At 43.7% G+C, this 20,363-nt stretch overlaps 2 long non-coding RNA genes across 2 annotated transcripts in view; both read right to left on the bottom strand.

Annotated features, from left to right (window-relative positions):
• LOC130144095 (uncharacterized) overlaps positions 1-18,363 on the bottom strand; it is a 59,208-nt gene extending 40,845 nt beyond the window's left edge. Inside the window, exon 1 of the long non-coding RNA XR_008820005.1 lies at positions 18,288-18,363. This is a non-coding gene — a long non-coding RNA (uncharacterized LOC130144095). The remainder of the gene's footprint in view (positions 1-18,287) is intronic.
• On the bottom strand, positions 9,139-18,278 carry LOC130144096 (uncharacterized). The gene is made up of 2 exons (XR_008820006.1): positions 12,782-18,278; positions 9,139-9,463 (listed from the first exon to the last, which is right to left on the bottom strand). It is a non-coding gene; the product is annotated as an uncharacterized LOC130144096 (long non-coding RNA).
• Positions 18,364-20,363: the final 2,000 nt, after the last annotated feature.

The raw sequence follows: 20,363 nt of genomic DNA, 5'->3' as shown, positions 1-20,363 counted from the left end.
CGAGGGTTTGCATAATATCCTCCCTGGTGGGGATTCTCTGGGGCAAGTAAGTGTTGAGCTACACTGTTATTTTAAATGACAATAAGTTCTTTCTCCTGTAGTTCTCTGTGGACTTCAATGAACATTTACCAACTTAATTATCTTTAAGACCGCTACTCCTCTGTTACAGATTGCTGAAATTGGTCAGTGAATTCAGAAGTTACCAGGGGAAGGGCAGATAATGCAGAAAAGCACAGAGAGACAGATGTATACAGCTGCCCATGTGATCACAGACCCTCATTTCCATAAGAAATCAAGCTGAAGCCATTTCAAGGTGAGGGACTGTTAATCCCTCCCAACACACTCATTACTACATCCCAAAATGCATCTCCTTGTCCACTGACAAGGAGAGTCAGTCAAGTACCACTCTAGTCTAGTTAGGAGAAGAGCTACAGTTTCTGTGATGGGCTTCACGGGAACTGCTGGGCTTTATGGCTTCTTCAAAGGTTTTAAGCTGTTCTGTGCCGATGTGCCTTCGTTCAGAGCTGAGGAAGGGGTAGATGACATGGTGGGAGAACTCGGCTCCTGTCTTTGCTTCATGCTGCAAAGGACAGAATAAAGTCTGCTGATTCCACACCAGAATGGGCAAAATCCTGGCAAAATGAAGGGCTAGGCAGCATTTTGACATTTGTGGAAAGGAAAACACAATTTCTGACATGACACATCCTGCTGCCGTGCTTAATGTGGTCTCTAGAGCCACCACACCATTTGTGTTGGTCACCTGTGAGCAGCCCCATTGCAGTGCTCACAATCTAATAAACTTTGGAGCTTGGCTCTAAAATAAAATTGTTTTGCTCTGAGGATTAGAAGAAAAAATAAGAAAAGCAAGTCACAAAAGGAAGCCTGATGTTCCAGCTTTGGTATCGTAATTTTTTTTTCTTTCTTTTTTTCTATCTGACATATATCAGCATGACAGCAAACAGAACCTTCCCAGTTCACATGGTGGTACAGCTTAGCTGTGCTGGTAAGTGGTGAATCGACACTTTGCTCTAGCCTGGCCCTAAATTGTACCATTGACATGTGGTTGTAGTCAGAAAACACATTCGGTAGGAAATGGCACCTTGTTACTTCCCAGATTATGTGCTCCCTATGGGGTAAATATTTAAAATATCATGCAGGGTTTTAGCAGCAACATCCCTATTAAAGTAAATGGGATTGGAGTGAGGGTAAAACCAAGCACGCAGTGCTGGGACGTTATACCTATAAATCTTCCGTGTCTTACGCTCTGTGCTTTCTTCGCTGACAAAAGACAAGTGTTTGCTGCCTTTGTAAGGTTCATAAAGCACAAAGGGAGGGTGTGTACCCAGCAATGCTTCCTGTAGCACTGGCTGCAGCTACAGCGTGACAGCCCAAAGCAGGAAGGACTCGGAGGGATTCCTCAGCTCCTCGGCACAGGCTGCAGCCTTAGCAGTGCGAGGAATCCAGCTTTTGGCTGCAAGGAGTCCAGCTTACTTCCGCGCCGCAGATACACAGTGACGAAGTTGCCTTTAAAACAGCAGCTACCTTTAGCCATGAAGTATTGTAGGCAACCATGACCTTGTAGGCTCCTTCAAGGTTACTGAACATACACTAAACAATTTTTCGGAAAATTTTGTCTTTTGCTTGTATCTATTCCATCACCGCAGTGGTTGGTAAGTGCCTCAGTTTACCTAACAACAAAGGCTGGGACAGGCCCTTTCTTTAGGACAGCTACCTTAAAACAAGTAACCTGACTTTGAAAAAAACAGCTTGCTCTCCAGCAGACGTCGTTTCATGGCTTTATACAACAAATGTAACCTACATGTGCAAGGTATGGCTAGCAGTGTTCTTTGCTACCTCACTAGATGGCGTGTGGCCGTGCCTGGCAGCAGGCAGGGGAGGATTAACCCAGCGCGTTAAGGGCTGTGCTGCACTCCTGCCCGTGATGTGCCTTTAAGAACGTGGATCAATCAGTTGATGTTTCAAGGGTGAGAACAGTATTTCCAGAATCAGGAATAGGACACCATGCTGAAAACACTTCCATTTTCAAAAAGCTGAAACGTCTGCCTGAAAAGTACCCTTAAATCAGCAGTGGGGCAACACTGGTGGGAAAGAGGTTTATTACACCAACCCATTTCCTAGGCAAAACATGCTTGCAAAGACACAAGCTCTTCAAATCTGAAGAAGAACAGGCCTGAAGAAGGGCGTATGTGTTTGCAAGGGCGTCTGCTTTCTACAGCGTGGTCAGCTAGTCTAGAAGCCCTTTGCTCTTCCTATCAATTCTGCCTTGCTTATAGCCTGACACTATCACTGCTGCAACACTACTGAAACAACGTCCACAACTTCGTATGGTTCTTCAATAGGCAAGCCATAAGATTAATTTGTCTTCTCACTTTCCCTGCTCTAAACCCAGGCATAGCTGCCCTCTTTTGTTCTTCTGTTAACTATTTATGCCTCCCACTTTGGAGGAGAACAAGCCCCAGCTCTACCCCGAGGCACTTACTTTCATGGGATAACATGAAATTACCCTCACCGGGCATTCGCAGTGTATGTGCAGTAAGGGTCTGCTCCTTTCTTGCTTGGGAAAACAGACATTCAGTCTTCAAGCTCTCAGGCATGAATTGCACAAGTACCTGGATCCATTAAAGATGCTGCGGGTTCCCTAGCACACTCACCAATGGCGAAGCTTGCCACAGTGAGGTCTGGAAGGGTTGGGTGGCCGGCTGCTGGCGAGCATGCTGGCACCCTCGGCAGCTCCGGGGCTGAGCAAATGTGCGGTTTCACAGCTGGCTGAAGCTGACCCACAGATGGGCTCCTGCCAAAAGGCATCTCCCCCCCAACCCTCCACTGACACTTGTGCTCCTTCGGCTGTGGGGTCAGCAGCGCCGGGGGCTGATTGGTCTCGACACAGTCCTCCCCTCGTTTCTTTTCCCTTTTGGTAGGGTTAATTTTCAGTCAGCTCGGTTTGCTGAACTGGCTGACCAAGCAGCTGGGTGGATGCTGGGGCTGGCACAAGGAGAGGTGGTGGGGTGCTGCGATGGGAAGTGCAGGACTGGCCCTTCCAACGGCAGTGCAGGCTCAGCTGGGGGGAGTCAGCGAGGGCTGTGCACCCACAGTGGGCTTCTGCTGTGCCTGGCAAACCTCCCCAGAGGGCTGTGCACCCACAGTGGGCTTCTGCCGTGCCCAGCAAACCTCCCCAAACACAGGGCAGGCAGCTGCCTTGGGATGGGATGCAAACATTCCTCTGCTCCTTTGAACACAGTGAAAAGGGGTTTAACAACCATCTGTTAAAGAGCAGTGCCATGAGAAAAACACATCTGAGATACATACAAGCGAGGGGTTTTCCTGTGGTATTTAGGCCTAAGGTGTTTACTGTTTTACCATCCAGCTATGCACCCAGCCTTCAAATGTGTTCAGTGCAACACATGCACTAATTTAACATCTGCTACACCATGGTATACCCTGGCTGTATCAGCCACCAGTGCCACAACATGCGCAACACTCTCTCCAGGGAACAAAATAATGCCCAAAATCCAGTAGCTTCCCTTGTCGTTTATGGCTGATGGCTCTTCCTGGTGGGAGAGTGTATTTGTGGTAGGTGTCTGGCTTGGGAGAGAGGGTCTGGTAGAGTGCCAGTGCTGCAGCTGCGTGGGGAGCTACGGAGAAGAGGACCTAATGCTCACACTGATAAGGGAAACGGGCAAACAGTGGCAACCAGCTGAACAAGAGACCTCCCAGCATTCCCTGAAACGAGAGCTTGTTCTGCCCTTCTACGTCAAGTTTTTGCAGCCACTGTAAGATGAAGTTACATGGTAAGACATGTTCTGCCAGGGTTAACCCACAGCAGCCTCTCCACTAACCTTCCCCTGAAGCAAAGGAGGATTAGAGACAAGATGTTAATGGGAGAGGAAAATCAGGGTCATAGGATGGCTTATAATCAGTTCTGTAGGAGAAGGCAGGTTGCTACCTAACTTTCTTATGTATTTCCATGAAATGCACCTCCATGTCTTTGATCAGCTTGCTCTGCCACCTTGGCCTCCAAGTGGAGTTGTCTTAGTTAACTCATTTGGTTCCCATTTCCTCATGCCATCACTCAAATTTAGTACATTGAAACATCTGGATGAACCCAAAAAAACCTGCAAGTGATGTCCTTACTGTATCTATTCCAATAGCCTATGCTTTGAAAGTCATAATACATATAGCATTTCTCTTCACCTAGCCACCAGTACCTCCTCAGTTCAGGCTCCTGGTTCTGGGTCCCACTCTCCTATTCCTCTGCTTGGTTGCTCTTGGGCTCTCAGGGTTTAAACCCATCTTACTGTCAGAATATTTTGTCTGAATTCCAAAAGTTTTCATATACTTCTCTCCCCTTTACAGCAACGAGCAAAGATCCCTTTAAGAAAGAACTGTGTGGGCTATAGAGAAATGCTGCCAACTACTGTAACAGGAAAACATTACAGCTCCCTTTTGCCCCCAAAATAACATTTTCTTGCTGTGGGTAAACAGCTATTCCAGTTTTTCTGGGAGCAATAATCACAGCCCTCTCCTTCTCCAAAGGCAGCAAGCCATCCTGCATCCTATGGAGCAGCTCGTTTCCACACGGCATGTTGGGACCACATCAGCCTCTGCCCAAGAGCAGTGGGAGCAGAGGATGAGACCAGCAGAGAGGCAGCCGAGGGGGACGCTCCGAGGAAGTTGCTCCTGCAAGAGGATCACTCAACAGAAGCTAAAAAAGTGTTCCCCACCAGAACAGCACTCAAAGGACTTTGTCTGGGCTCCTCTTTGCCTGGGAAGGGATCTTACTTGGTTTCTTTTCCCTCTACTCCATGCCCTGGAACCTGTAATTCTGAAAGTGAGTCTGTATTCATGTAGATGTCAGCAGAGAGACTGATGGTGTCCTGGGATTCAGAGACCTGAGCTGTGTTTCATGCGATGCCGTCTCATTTTTGCATCTTGAGGCAAGTCCCCTTGCCTCTGCCATCTCCTTGCCTAGATTTATTGCATCTGCTGTTCAGGAATGTTACAAGGCCCGGGGACAACCACTGTTTTCACAACACCTAGCAAACAACAGGTTCATTTTAGCTGGGGTTTCCAGGTACAAAGTAACTGTAAAACAAGGAAAGCAATGCCATTTATCAATCTGAGTTATACCATGAAAAGCAGATAAATAGATACCATAATCAGAAATTAGTCCTCCAGCTACAGTCTGGTTTTAGTTTGTGTGAGTTCTGCCCATAGAAGCACTTTCTTCCCCAAAATGCACAGGTCTTGAACTTCCTGACTTTATTGGGGTGTCAACCTGTAGTAATTTCAAAGCACAATTTCCATTAGTATTGATCTATTTTGAGATGAACATTGGCCTCATTAGGCTTTACTTTGCTTCCTGCCACACTGCTCATCAGCTAAGGGTTGGAGCAAAAAATCAGGACAAGTGAAGCAAATCCCTGCTCTGCCACTGACAAGAGATGAATCCCTGCCCCTTTTGTTTTTCATTTTCCTATCTGTAATGGGAGTAATACTGATATCTCTTACGGCAGAGGCATGACTGCTATGTCAGTTTGTAGAACACTCTGAGATGGTCAAAGCACATCTCAACAGAAGTACAAAGTGCTACTGGTGTTTCCGAGGTGTGTGATGTCCGTCCTAAAATAACCCTTCCCGACCTGAAACTTTGCATGTCTGGTTCCCTATCACATCTCTGCTATAAAATAAGCTGTGTTCTGGGTGAACTATTTATTAAATACACAACTTTAAAATTAAAAAAAAAAAAAGACAGACTTTTGAAAGAGTCTGCTTGTTTTTAAGTCACTGCACATCACAGATTTTGCCTGATCTGAGAACACCAATTGTATGGCCACAAGCAGACTTCATGGAAGACTCTCTGGCCTTTCTACTGGTATGCATCATGTTTAGTGCAATATATCCCAGATCCTTTGTGCTTCTGAAGGCTAAGAAGCTGTGTAAGATCTTTTGGCAGAAAAACTACTCATAGATCATGACAAGAGCATGAACAAGCAGGTTACATAACTGACAAGCTAGTCACATCTTGGTAGGCATAAAAACATTTATTTTCTTGTCACTTAGTGATATGACAACAGACTATACTTGCTTCTTTCAAGTCTCGCTGCAAAATATGCTTTGCCTGTGGTTGCTCTTCCAGCCATAAAGGGTGTACCGTAGAAGGGCACATGGCTCTGGATTCCTACGGTAAGGCTCCAGCTCTGAGGCTGCAGATGGCCACTGTCAGCAACAAAACTCATTTAAGGTATACCCACCTCCCTTCACAGCCCAGGCTGTGCGTTCCCACGTACTGCTGAACCCGACCTCCACCATGCTCTTTCTCCTCTGTGTCACTTTAGCGAAGCGAAAGGATCTCCAGCACAACGCAGGTTAACTGGCCAAGTCCAGGACGGGTGTATTTAAGCAGGTCCTCAGTACTGTCTCCTCTTCAGCATCATAGGGTGCCTTGCAGTGTGCATTGCTCCTCATCACTGACACGGCAGCAGCTGGAGGGCACTTCCATGCCGGTCCTGGGCATAGGGTCTGATTCCTCCTCTCCCGCAGACGTGCCTGCATTTATACTAGGTCTTTCAGGCGTGTAGAAAATATGTCATGTTCTTAGCAGACACTGCTGAAGCAGGAAATGCCTTAAATAAATATCTGGCCTTGCACCATGCAATACCAGAGCCACAGCCGTCTGCAGCACACCGAGATACGCATGTTCTCTGCTCATCCAGAACTGCTCCACGTTGTTCATGCACATTACAGCTCAGCCTCTCCAGGGAACACTGTGTTTGCTGTTACATTTGCACACCAGCCAGCGCTTTGCTTTCTGGTCTATGAATGGTGTATCCAGAAATTGGCTGCTACGCTGGTACGCTTCAGAGAGGATAATGCTGTCCTTTTCCCCGCTGTTTATTGTTTACCAGAGGTGCCTGATTTCCGACAAACAAAAGAGACGGATTCTGGGCAATTTAGCAATAATCAAGAGCAGGATGAGCAGGACGGCTTTACAATATGTACAGTACTGGTGTGTAGGGCTCAACAAAGGCCCGTGTCCTGGGCAGCTGGCTGACGCTGGGCCGTTAACACTGCTGCATTAACGGTAACAGCCACAAACCTTGTCTGCCCGGCAAATCGCAGTCAGAGAGCAAAGAAACCTCCAAACCAGCAACAGAACAACTGAATGGGAAGCCTATGACATTAAATACACAAAAGGGAAGCCTTGGGACTATGAGAAGGAATTGAGTACATTCAGCACAGAATGGGTACTCATTAGGGGACTACTTAAAAATCATTGACTAGTTTTGCCTACCAGAGTAGCTCTGTCAAAGTCAACACCGACATCAAAAGTTTGTGCAGATGAAGTTTACTCAGGTACAGAAAAGCAGAGCAAGACTTCCCACTTTGATCAGTTGCCTGGCTCTGCCCCTTGGTGCGGAATTCCTTCAGAGATCTTTTGGGGTTTCTTGTGTCACTTGATGGGATTGCCTCTGACATAGGGCATCATGTGAGCGGAGCTGTACAACTGAGGCAGGGTGGTAATACTAGGCATGGTTAGGATGCGTGTGGCAGAGTTTATTTCATGCCAGAAGCATAACATGTGGCATGCTCCCTACCTGCAGTGCAGTCCCAAGTGCTCTTGGTCCAGGACCCAGGTGGAGAACCCAGGTGATCTATTCCTCAGCTGCATTACACATGCAGAGCTCAAGACTGCGAACTGCTCTGCCCTGCAGATTCCCAAGATAGAGACTGGGCTGCTATTACTTACCACAGCACATAAAGCACCCCGTCCCCATCTCCTTCTGCACGCTTCCTTCCCTCCACCAGCCTCCTCCCCTCCTGTCCCCCATCCCGCCCTCCTTACAGCCAGTTATCCCTCAGCCCCCAAACCTGGCTGGAGCAGTGATGTGGACAGGGCTGTCAGCGTAATGCAGAGGAAGGGAAGAGGCGACACTAAGGTAAATACTCTGCACCCTCTAGCCCCCTCGTTGCTTATGTCTCAATAAGCTAAACCGTTTCAGCTAATTTGTCTTAGTCCTTGATACAGGGTGCGTGAAGGCATAGCCTGAACACAGCAGAGAGGCCTCTAATACATGGTCTGCGCTGGCATAATGTTAGTTGTTTGGGTAGAGTTCATTGAGCAGATGTAGATGTTTAAACTGTAGGTGTCCATTTGTGAGTTAGGCACCTTAGGATGCCGTTTCAAGTCGGAGAGAAATAGACACTTTTGGCATACGGTAGAATTTTACACTCAGTTGAGCTAAATTGAGCCTTGTAAGCTCCTGCTGCTCCCCACTGACAATACAGCAAGTCAGGCACGACTAGCTCACAGGTAAATGTCTGTATGGGACATTTCAAGTGACAGGTGAGATGAATCATATTTCGTATGGCTTTGTTTTGACATAGGTTTGCTACACGCTGTGGGGCTGCCAGGAGGGTGCTTCACAGGGCGCCTGGTGGGGCACGTTCTGGCAGGTAACCACAGAGGCCAGGGAGCCAGATTCAGAGGAGGAACAGAGAGATGCAGTGACAGACACAGCAAAACCCTTTGGGAACATGGCCACTGAAGCAACCATGACTTCATTAGACTTGCTCAAGATGCCCTCTAGCCTAGACCTTTCACCTCATTTAATGGTTTCTTGGCCTCAATCCCTTATAATTCTGAAATAAAAAAAAAAAAACCTCTTTTGACTCCTGTTTTCAAGCTAGGGCTGTTTGATTTGGAACACTGCATTGAAGTCTGTGCTACTGATTGATTTCAGGTTTATTATATTTTCCCCTTTGAAACATGCTACAGTAAAAAAAAAAATATCTGTACTTCGTCGTTTTTCATGTAACCCCCCCCCCCCTTTTTTTTTTTTCAATCTTAGCAAATGCTCAGTCTTTTCCACTTCAATAGCTTAAAATTCTCCCCTGGGAGCCTTAAGCTCTTTAAATATTTTTAGGTTGCCAGATTTCTTATGTTCTCTCTCCAGGAAGCCAATTTTGTTTCTAAGCTCTTGAGAGTAGTCCAGCTTCATCTTTTGCGCACTCACTGCATCACAATAAAATGCTGCCTAATTGCTGCCTCAGCTGAGTCCCAAAGGTGCTGGAGTTTGTCTCTAGGCTACAGTTGTGGGCAATAAACTCTTCTCAGACTGGAGTTAAGCCTTTTTATTATTTAAATCTGAGTCATGTAAAATTAGTTTACCAGCAAGTAACCCACAAAGATCTAGTATGGAAAGAAACTCCCACATATTGTTTTCCAACACAATGAGAGAATGATCAGATACAAAGATCTGCAAGCAACTCATAATACAAGATGTAATAGACCAACATTTATTTCAGCCAAATAGAGATGAGAATGTTTCTGTAAGCTCAGGAGTTACTCTCAGACCTTGGCTGTTTGGTGTTCTTCAGCTTCAAATTGAAACTGGCGGTACGAAAAACTTTTTTCCTTCAGCTTATCCATAACCTGAAGTACCTATGAAAGAGGAAAGGCAGCTGTAGATAACAAATACCAGATGAGCAAAAGCTTTCTGCTCTCAGTCTAGCACAACAGCCAGAGGATTCAGTGAGCATTTTGCTAGAAAACCATCAAGAATATACTAAGACTGGGTGGCTGCACCACCATCAAGCTTGAGAAGGGCCCTGCAGCAAGGGACAAAAGGACACTACAGGGAGCAAGAATGAGCAAATGCTCTTTTTCTCACCAGGACCATATTCAGCCATTCTCAGTAGCAGAAGATACCTGTTCACTGCATACACAGGCATTTTCTCCCTTCACGTTCTTTTTTTTTTAATCTGTATTTTAAAGTGCTTTTATTTCTGTTGTAAAATTAGGCTTCTGATGATAGAGCATACTCCACAGACATTATGGTAGAAAGACTTATTGATCATTTTTTGAGACTTTATTCTTTAAGACAGCACTTGCTTTGGGTGCATTTGGTGCTGTGTGCCCAAATCCATGGTCTTAATTAAGCAAAAATGAGGCTGGAAGAGATCTCCAGATTTTCTCAAGATGGTTAACCACCCTTTAATTAGAAAAGGTCAGACATGATAGCAGAGACCTGGCACAGCCTTTGTGGTGGTGTTGGCAGCACACTTGCAAGCTGGGACACTCGTGAGTGAGCACAGCACACGTCCACGTCAGGGCAAGATGATTCAAGCGGCTCCTTTTGTCAGCACAGAGTGCATGCGTAACAGGCAGATGGATCCATCTGCAGTAACTGTGAGGAGACCGTTCACCACACACCACACACTCACTGTGCAGAGACCCCTCCGATTGCTGGGGTCTCTCATTCCTCATTTATATTTGTCTTGATCACTTCTTGAGAACATAATGGCAGACACGGCATGGACTGCAGGACCTTCATTACTAAGGGTGACACGTAAGACAGGGAGGATGCATGGGTCTGAAGTCGATTTTGGCACGCAGCAGTTAGAAAAGCTAGGACGCAAGTTCTGCCTTATTCAGATCAATGGGAATTTTGCCACTGATGTCAGTGGGATGAAGACTTCGCTCCACATGTCTGCTTGTAATCTGAGAACACGTATTCTACAACTCCTGGAGACTCAGGGAAAATGGGAGCCCACAGAGTTCATCTTAGATTCGCTGTCTGAAATAAAACTACGTGGATTCTTTGTGCCCTTTTTAGTTATCTGTAAAACAAGTACGATAATGCTTTGAGTGCTAAATAATACAAGGTGTGTAGGAAGACGTAGTATCTTTTATTAGGCCAACTGAAATAGTTGGGGAAAAACAGACAAGCTTTCAGGCTTGTCTGAAATGCTTTGAGATGCTCTGATGAAAGGTGCTCGAGCTGTGCAAGGGATCATTAAATTACATTCTTCCTCTCTCTGGAAATCATTTAGTGATATTTCAAAGGAAAGATGCTGCACAGAAATAACGGATTCCTATTGCAAGTGCTGTCTGAAGCTAAATATCTTCCTTCCTCTCCCTTTATGAACTAATCTAACGAAAAATATGTTTTAAATTAACATGTTAAGAATAATTTTGTGGTATAGTCCTGTGAAATGTTCTGTGTTAAGGGTAACTCACAAATCCTTAAGCATACTTCAGTACACACAAACAAAATGGCTGGATTTCTGTGTAATGCCTTGCAGAAATTATGAAAGTATCACTGTAAAGAAATTAGAAAGCATGGAAGCTCTGTGCAAAAGGCACGTGGAAAAAAGAAAAAAGGCAGATATGAGTCAAAAACTACATTACACTTGTAAATGCTGCCTAACAAGCCCCCAGATTTTCACTATTGAGCGTGGGCATCATGCCTTCTAAAGCTGTGAGCCAGTTATTGTCCATAAAAGTGTGACAGAAACAACCATTTAACCCTCTCCTCTCCCTGATTTACCAGGAAGGAAAACAAACTGGGAGTGCTCGTTGGAAGCCAGCCAGGGGTGACAGACTCACAGCATTAAGGTATTGCAACTGTGAGTGCAGCAAGGTATATCAGTGCCATCAGGGGGGCAGCAGACCACTAAGGTAACTGGGGGCCATGAAGGGGTAGGTGAGGGAAGGTTTAACTGTACATAAATGCTACTAGTATCACTTTCCTAGTATTTAGTTCAGTGTCAAGACACAAATGATGCCAAGAACTGAGAAAATTGGGGGAGGGAATCTTTAAATATGTAAAAAGTAGTTGCAAAGATGGATGAAGTAAACTGTTGTTTGTGTCTATTAGAACAACATGCAAGGGGGATAAACTGCAGCAAGGGAGATTTACATTAAACCATGAGACAGCTGTCCAGGATTAAGGAAAATTAAGCATTGGTATAAACTACCTAGAGAGACGGTGTAACTTCCATCACTGGAATGTGTCAAAAATGGCTTAAATAAACATCATCAAAAATTTCATTACATATGATGGTCCAGTGAAGCAAATAGACTTGGGAGATTCATCTGAGAAAGGTTACAATATGTGACCAGGTTTTCCTGAATGTATTCTCTTTTTTCCCCCCGATAAATGTTGTTGAAGATTTTCTGTTCATGTGAGATTTTGAGATGCATTCCTCTGAAAATATTTGTCTAAGACCGGAGGGGCCATTTATCTTCTGACGTGCCTGTTCCTCTCCGCTGATCACAGATGCAGTCACAGATGACTGGCTTGGTGTGGACACCTACTTATTGAATCCATAAAGTCAGATGAGACAATTACCATCCTTAATGACAAATTGTGTCCTTTCTAATATATTCCTAGATAGAACACTCAAATCTTCATTATTCATTCCAACTATAATTACTTGTTGTGCATGTACGAGGTGGCACCCAAAACACATAATCATCATTATTTATTGTCCCGTATTAGTAATTTTATCACATTATACTTAGATGCCATATGGTGTGATGAAGAATATAATCAAGGTTTCCTATGCAGTGGATAGAAAGCTTCTAGACAACAATTAATATAATCTATTCCACTTCTGCATTCCATTCCTACCAAGAATATCACGGAAGTGTATGGTATCTCAGGAAGGAAAATTTTACTTTTAGATCTAAGAGCCAGCCAAAGATCTGCTGAGCTGCAGGCAGAGCTACAAACTAGGAACCTAAGTGGCTTTACTTTAGCAGTATGTATGAAACACTAAGGTGCTTCAGATATATAGTACTAACCACTTCTGTTCTCAAAGTCTGTATACAATTAACATGTACTCAGCTAATCTGTATGAACCTATGTGTTTATATTGTACTCATCCCACTGCAGGACTAAAAGTGGGCACTTAAGACATGTCTACACTATGTCCTACACCGTGGTCGAGGGAAAAAGCCTGAGTACCCAATTACCTCTGCTTAATTGTTAGCTCTCTCCTTGGGGACCTATTCAGGTACATCCCACGCATTCAAGATTAAGGCACAGATCTTCAGTAGTTCACTCTTGGGATCCCCCCTAAATGGCAGTAAGGCCAAGAACATTGTATTTGGCTCCCTCAGACCCATTTTGTCTTTCAACGCTATTCCCGCAGGCTCTGCACTCTTAGAAGTGCAGAGGAGGGACACCACAAGGTGTGGACACAGCACTCTGTAGTAGCCCTAAGCTGCCGAAGTGTGAGTCAGCATGCACCACTGAGCCTTGAGATGGAAAATTGCTCCCTGTCTTGTGGGATACACACTTTGGAGCCACTTCCAAATAATGGCACAGGGAGTCCACCACGTCAGCCAGTGCTGCTCTCAACAGTGGTGCTGGAGGCTGCTTCTGTAATGTAGGAAGGTCCCAAGGACTGTGTCAGTAGGAGAGGGATCTCTTGGTATCTCAGGAAAGCAGAAACCCAGAATACAAACGCCAAAGGTGACCAGGAGAAACAGCACAGGACCACCTTCACCATCATTAGAAAACTGTAGAATATTATTCTACTGTACTTTTGGAATATTTTTTTTTAATAAACTTTGCTCTTCTTTTGTAACCCATAATTATGGAAGCCCCAATCTTGTATTTCCTTTTGCACAAGTACCCTCATCATAAATGTATTTCTCCACTGTAAAAGGATGTGAAGAGTTAAGGCTCTGCACTGATTTTGGCTGGGGTAGGGTCAATTTCCTTCATAGGAACAGAATGTTTTAGGTATTGCTGAGCAGCACTTACACAGCATCAAAGATGTTTCTGTTCCTCACACTGTCCCACCAAGTTGGGCTGGGGGTGCACAAGAAGCTGGGAGGGGACACAACTGGGACAGCTGACCCAAACCAACCAAAGGGGTGTTTCATACCATATGACATCATGTTCAGCATATAAAGCTGGTGGAAGAGGAGAGAGGTCTGGAGTGACAATGTTGGTTGTCCCAAGTAACCGTTACATGTGATAGAGCCCTGCTTTCCTAGAGATGGCTGAACACCTGCCTGATGATGGGAAGTAGTGAATGAATTTTGTGAATGCTTTGGTTTGCTTGTGCGTGTAGCTTTTGCTTTACCTGTTAAACTGTCTTTATCTCAATCCATGAGTTTTCTCACTTTTACCCTTCCAATTCTACTCCCACATACCACTGGGCAGGGAGTGAGCGACTGTGTGGGGCTGAGCTGCTGCCTACTGGTGATAAACCACAACAGGCTCATTTTGTAACTTCATTACATTTAAAAATGCATCAAGCATGAAAATTAAACACAACACATCCATCCCCTCTCATACTTTTTTTTCTTTTCAGGTGATATAAAAAAATATTTGAACAAGGAAATGCACACAAGAAGACAACAGCATATATAGGTTTAGCTCCAGCTTAGCATAGCCAAGTTTAGCTTTGGCTGTGCTTCCTTGTGGATTTTACCTTCTTCCTTACTTGATTCTTTAGGAATGGTTTCATTCTTATTTTCATGGAGAAGAACAAGAAAGAGGTGAGTACTTCAGCTAAAAGAAGCAATTAGCCAGGTTGAGATATGGAAGGTCACAGATAAATAAAACTGAACAATCTCTTCCCAGGTCATTAAGAAGCTTACCTGATGACTAGTGAACTTTAAAAAGCAGCATAAGATGCCATGCAAAAATTAATAACTATTAAAACTATTAGCAATTCTCTCACGTCATTGGGTTTGTGGCCAGCATGCCTAACACATGCTTGTTTTAAAAGCATACTGGTTTAAAACAGGACGGTTAATTCTGTAACATGAATTTTTTTAACTAAAAGAGACTGCAAAGTAGTGGTCACTAGTGGCATCAAATCTCTGAACTGTAACGACTTTTAATCAGAAAATAAAAGTTTTAGTCACATATTTGCAGCTGAGCCTGGGTGGTTTTAGAGGTTAGTATACAAGGCCATTGAACCTAGCTTGTTGTAGTCGGTAGTGCTTTATGCACAAGGAGCAGCCGTGCAGCCCGTGGGTGGGATTCAGCTGGCCAAATGTAGATATTTCATAGCTAATATGAATATCTCATGCCGGTCATACGAAGCATCATCTAAAAAGCCAGATTTTCCATTGATTTTGAAAAGAATCTAAGGCAACTAGCTCACGTGCAGATGTCTGCACTGTAAAACACTAAAATTAGGTAAACTGCACAGTGTGTCTGTGGAAACATCAGCAGCTCTTGGCTGATGGGTGGGGAACTTAAGCTACTCAAACTCGAATGCAGTTGCTCTGTTAGTGGCAACACCATGCTTTTAGGCTTATTTACAAAGTTTAGCACATATTTTCACAGTACATTTGTAAATCCTATAAATTATTTTGTTTAAACTATGACCCTTTTTTACATGGATAACAGAGATATAAGGCTATCTCTTTCTTACAGCGATGCAAACAATAAAAAATTTCCATGATATTTGTGAAACCCTAATATTGTAAAAATCATGTACTTGAACAGAACAATGCTCTGATACAGGAGTCAGTCTCCTTAATTTACATCTCAGAGTTAAATGTATCTTTTTCTTGGTGGCACACTTGGCAAACAGGTCCCTGAGTTCAACAACTAATTTCTGTCTCTTGCTAAAAGCTCATCACTTCCTCATCTATGCAGGTTTAACCATTTACAAGGTCACATGATGAACAAGATCTGAGACAGGACCTAGGTTAAAAGTTACATCTTCTTTTGCAGGGTTCTTTTTAACCCAGATGATTTCACCAACCTAGTCGACAGTGCCACCACATCAACAGCTGTACTAGCACAAGCAACAGAGTGATATGTAAAAGCAGAGGGCACGAACAAGTTTTGAGGGGCGGAGATCAGTTAAGTCAGCTTTGTTGCCAAGGAAAAGATGCAAAGAATAGCACAGAACAGCATTCAAAGTTGAAGAGGCTCCTCCAGATGATAATTCAGAGCAGAAGCCTAACTAACTTCGAATTGCTCTCTGGAGCAGCCTCTCTCAGTCCTTCAACTATGCAAGGCATCTAGGGAGACAAGCCTCCTAATTTAGGCGTCTAAGTTAGGTGTTTAAACATAGGCAGTGAATATCCCTCCCTGAGAATGAGATGTTATAATTTTAAATGTTTAACCAAAGCTGTGATACCAATGTCTGTTCTTTTAGGAGATAGTGTTCTTTGTGCCACTGATCCTCCCTCTACTAACACAATCATGTTTCTCATTTATTAAATAAATGAACAACATTAACAAAATGCACATTGTCCAAACACAGTCCAAATTTTGAAGTTAAAAAAAGATTCCCAATTTTACCCTCAAAATACAAACCAGATTAAGTTGTTCACATGGAAACCACTGCATGTTCCCTACAGTCATCACATCAGGGGGCCAGAAAGGGAAGAGATTCTTCACAATGATCACCAGCATATATTTAACTTTCTTGATCTCCCTAAACTTTTTTTTTTTTTTTAAGTTCTCAATTGAGAACTTTGGCTAAACTTTTGTCTCCAATTACATCTTGCCATTACTACACTGCTCCTACCTACTGAACTTTCTACATACTCAGTGATGGGCGTTTAAGAAGTTACTGATAAATGACAGAAGTTGGCCTTCCAACGCAGATGCACGGCCTCCAGTATGTTTACCTCCTGCCTTGCAGAACCTTGATACTCAGGCACACACCAGAACACCAACTTTCAGTGCATCTTTCTTCAACATAACCACCAACACTGCCATTGATCACAGCCCTATTCAAAGGACTATTTGAGACAAATCTGGAAAGGATTACCGATATGTCAAGGAATACTCCTTAAATGTAGCTATCTTCTGTCCTGGATGAATGTGTTTACAGGAGCAGATTGTTAAAGCCAATTCATCTTCTAGTATCTCACACTGCAGAACTGCAACTAACATGCCTAAGAAATCAAAAACACTGGGCAATCCATTAATATGTATTAGACTGTGCTCTGTTTATTCTAGTGGTTTGGCCACCTAAACAGTGTGTGCAAAAAGGTGCTCAACAGCACCCTGATTTGAAACTGTCACTTTTAAGTCATAAAAGTATCTAGAGGGGAAGGAGACTATATACCAGCATGACTTAAAATTAATGGTTGTGTCTGAGTTAACAGGCTCAACTGATGTAACTGTCTGGCTCAAACTATCAAAGCCTAGTATTCTATGGTTTTGTACCACTTAGCCCTCATCACTTCAATGAAACAGCTGCCTATGGGCCATACATGGTATTACAACTGTGCACAGAAGCAGGTGCTCCAAGTAGTGGTCATTTCATGTGTGCAGACCAGGCAGCTTGATGCCAGATGAAATCTTTAACAGCCAAGTTCTGCCTACCTTCTCCTTAGCAGCGGCACCAGCTGAGTCCATCTTTTCTACCCTGATACTTGCTACCAATCTAAATGGAACTCAGTTACTATTAAGAGTGCCACTGTTGCAAATGCAACTGAAACTGGCCAATGAGGTTCAAAATTCAGGCAGTGGGACAGACTGTGTGCTCCAGAAGTGTCACATCTTTAACAAACCAGCTCAACATTCACACCCTACCATGAAAGAGACATGCTGCCAAACATTTTTTTGCTTAATAGTGCATCACGGGAGACTTCCTCTCAGTTGTCAACCCTACCAGACTGATTCAGGGAACTTTGCCGCTTGATACTGTCTAGTGGGCTGCTACAGGACTGAGATGATATGAATAAACTTTTCTTTCCTTGTTCTGGTTTTCACTTAACAGTTGTTGACACACAGCTCCCTGGGCCTGACTCTACTTTCTCCGAGGTTTCTGTCCAAGTCTTCCTCTCTTTAACTACTGTAAGCCACTTTCTTATTCCTTCTCCAAAAAATAATGCTCTAACATATGCAAAATGCTTCTGCATGTTAAGTATATACAGAAAACAAACACAGTATCCTAGTTCCTCTTAATTTCTTCTGATTTCTGTCCAGAGACTCAAAGCAGAAGAGCTGGGTTTTTTCAACCTCATGTGGGCTTGCTTCAACCCATCTTAATCCTCTCTTCTACCTGTATTTTCCGTTAATCTGGCATTGGCTTGTTCTTCATCATTTTAATCAACCTAGTCATAACTGCCATGACAGCTTTCTCTCTACATGGCTCTAACAATGCAATGAGCACGTTAGGTAGGACTCCTCTCACCTACCTTTAGGCATCTACAGTGCAAACACTTAGATTTATGCCGATAAGCTAAGTCTGTTATAACCACTGGAAAAAATTAAACACATTCAGGGCACAGTCCACCTGGGTCAAAGCAGGAATTGTATTGCCGAAGTACCTCTCTCCCCCCACCTTACCAAAAAAACTTAAGAGGAAAGCTAACTCACAGGTAAGGGTCTGCAAGACAGTTGTCTACATTTGGTCAGATAAATACAAGCACCTGCATCCATTCCTACCCTAATTTTCTGACTTAACTGAAATCTCATTTGAAAAATCAACTGTTTTCCCTTGAACTGCTGTCTATTAGCAATTCACTGCATTTTGAGATGCACCTTGTATGGAAGATGTTGACTAAATCCTTCTGTGTTGCCACCCCATCACAATTTCTCAAGGTTCAGACTCTGAGGTTCTTTCGTAGTACAGAAATTGGTGTATGTGTCATACTGATTAATATCATACCTTAAAAATATCTACACAGAAGACCAATTACTGTATGTGCATGAAAATTAAATTGCTACTGATGCCTTTACTGAGTTGTGCATAACTTCCCTTGGAAGGTTAATGTCCATGAATACGTAACATGCACCTTCTTTTCGCTATTGCTTCCCTACTGTTTTTCACCCTCCATTATTCCAGCATTTCTGAAAGTAGCCTGTAACACCTTTGGTAAAGAGTTATGTTTGCATGTAGGCATTAAAGATTATTAAGAAGGCACAATAATTCCTGTAGTCTAGCTAAATATAATTGCAAGGGGAAGGGAAGATAAAAGCAAAGGGCAGTTCGTAATTCACAGACATGTATGTTTTCAACCTTCTCTTGCAGAAGTTTGTGTGTGGGAGGAGGTAACAAATGATGCTCTCTGCTACTTTGTGCTAAAAGCCTGTGCCAGCCATCTGAGTTAAGACACAGTCTACGGAATTTATGTAACGATAACCAAATCAATTCAGAAACCAGTTTTGTTAATCTGACACAGACCCTAAGAGTGGATAGCTTTAAACTTATCTGACAGTGTCTGCAATTACTCTAGCTGGAGACACCTTTGAACCAAATCAAATGTTCATGGCAGAAGTGTTATATTAATTTATATCGGCTTCTGATTGAACTGACTAGAATAAATCAGAGAGAGAGGGCACACAATCAGCTCTGCTGGCAGATTTGCAGATTGCTGGAAAGGGGCAGGATAAGTCTCTGGGGTTTGGCTGTGAGTAATGCTCTCCTCCACCAACACAGCTGGAGCCTGCATAACCACTGCCGCTGACACCCACCAACATCATGTCTTATACATGAAGTGCTAGTTTTATAGCCTCTATCAAAAGATACAAAGATGTAAGCCGTGAGAATATACTCATAGTAGAACAAGCTTCAGTTGCCTAAGGGGTCACCCCCCCTCCCAGCAATGTCTTACCTTCTCTTTGCCTGAAATTATTGACTCACAGCAGTCGGTGGAATGAAACGCACACGCTAGTCCTAGCTGCTTCAATACCAGGTCCAGCAAATTAGATTAGACTGCTGATAAAGATGACTTTAATGTCATACTTTGTATTAAAATGGATTAGAAACATTAGTGTTCCAATCCAGGGACTGTTGTGGAGGCAGGAACCTTCAGTAAGGAGGCAGAATAGATGGTCGAGAAGCAGTATTTTTTGCATTGCTCCAGCCAGATCTGCTGGAGTCTGACTTCAGCAACAGGAAAGGCTATGAAATTTCACACTCACAACCATTCATTTACCTTATTAGCAAGTTTATGAACTACTGACTGCCTGGCGGGACTAGATGACCTCCTGAGGTCCCTTCCAACCTGAATTATCCTATGATCCTTACATAAACCTAGCGTGCAGGGCTAGGAACCTGGAGATGTGGTTCTCTTTCTGCTGACCTAGTCATGTAGTAGATCTTGCCAAACTGCGCAGACCGATGCTTTCCCTCTGAGAGGTCTAACTAGGGTGACGCTGCTATTGCTCTGTCGTTGAGCAACTACTTTTCAAAGGGAGAACAGCAGTAGTACGGGTACCCTCTTCCACTATGAAGCCGCTCCACTTGACTCAAGAATTACTAAAAAAAATGGATGGGGAAAAAAAGTCCCTAACCAAACATACAGGGATTATGACTCAATAACCAGCCTTCTCTGTGTCACCTAATGCGATAAGAGGTATATGGTCTAGTGGGAAGAGACATTATAGCAGTGCTGGGAGCAGGCTGCTTATGATCTGATCTCCCCAAGAACTGTTGAGCTCTGTAGAGTCTGCACAGCATCTATGCTTCTGCGTATGCGAAAAACCAGCAGGAATTGATGTCATGGGCAGGCAAGTTCGAAGAAATGTGGAAAAGGGGAAGCTGGAGTTGCAGCTGTTACGAATTCATCACGATTTTGGCCCCAGTTCTAAAATACGCACAAAGGCATAAGAATC

Source organism: Falco biarmicus, chromosome 2 (assembly GCF_023638135.1).
Source record: "Falco biarmicus isolate bFalBia1 chromosome 2, bFalBia1.pri, whole genome shotgun sequence".
In the NCBI taxonomy this organism is placed as follows: domain Eukaryota; kingdom Metazoa; phylum Chordata; class Aves; order Falconiformes; family Falconidae; genus Falco; species Falco biarmicus.
Note: the sequence above shows the minus strand (reverse complement) of the source record. Positions and strands in the feature narration are given on the sequence as shown.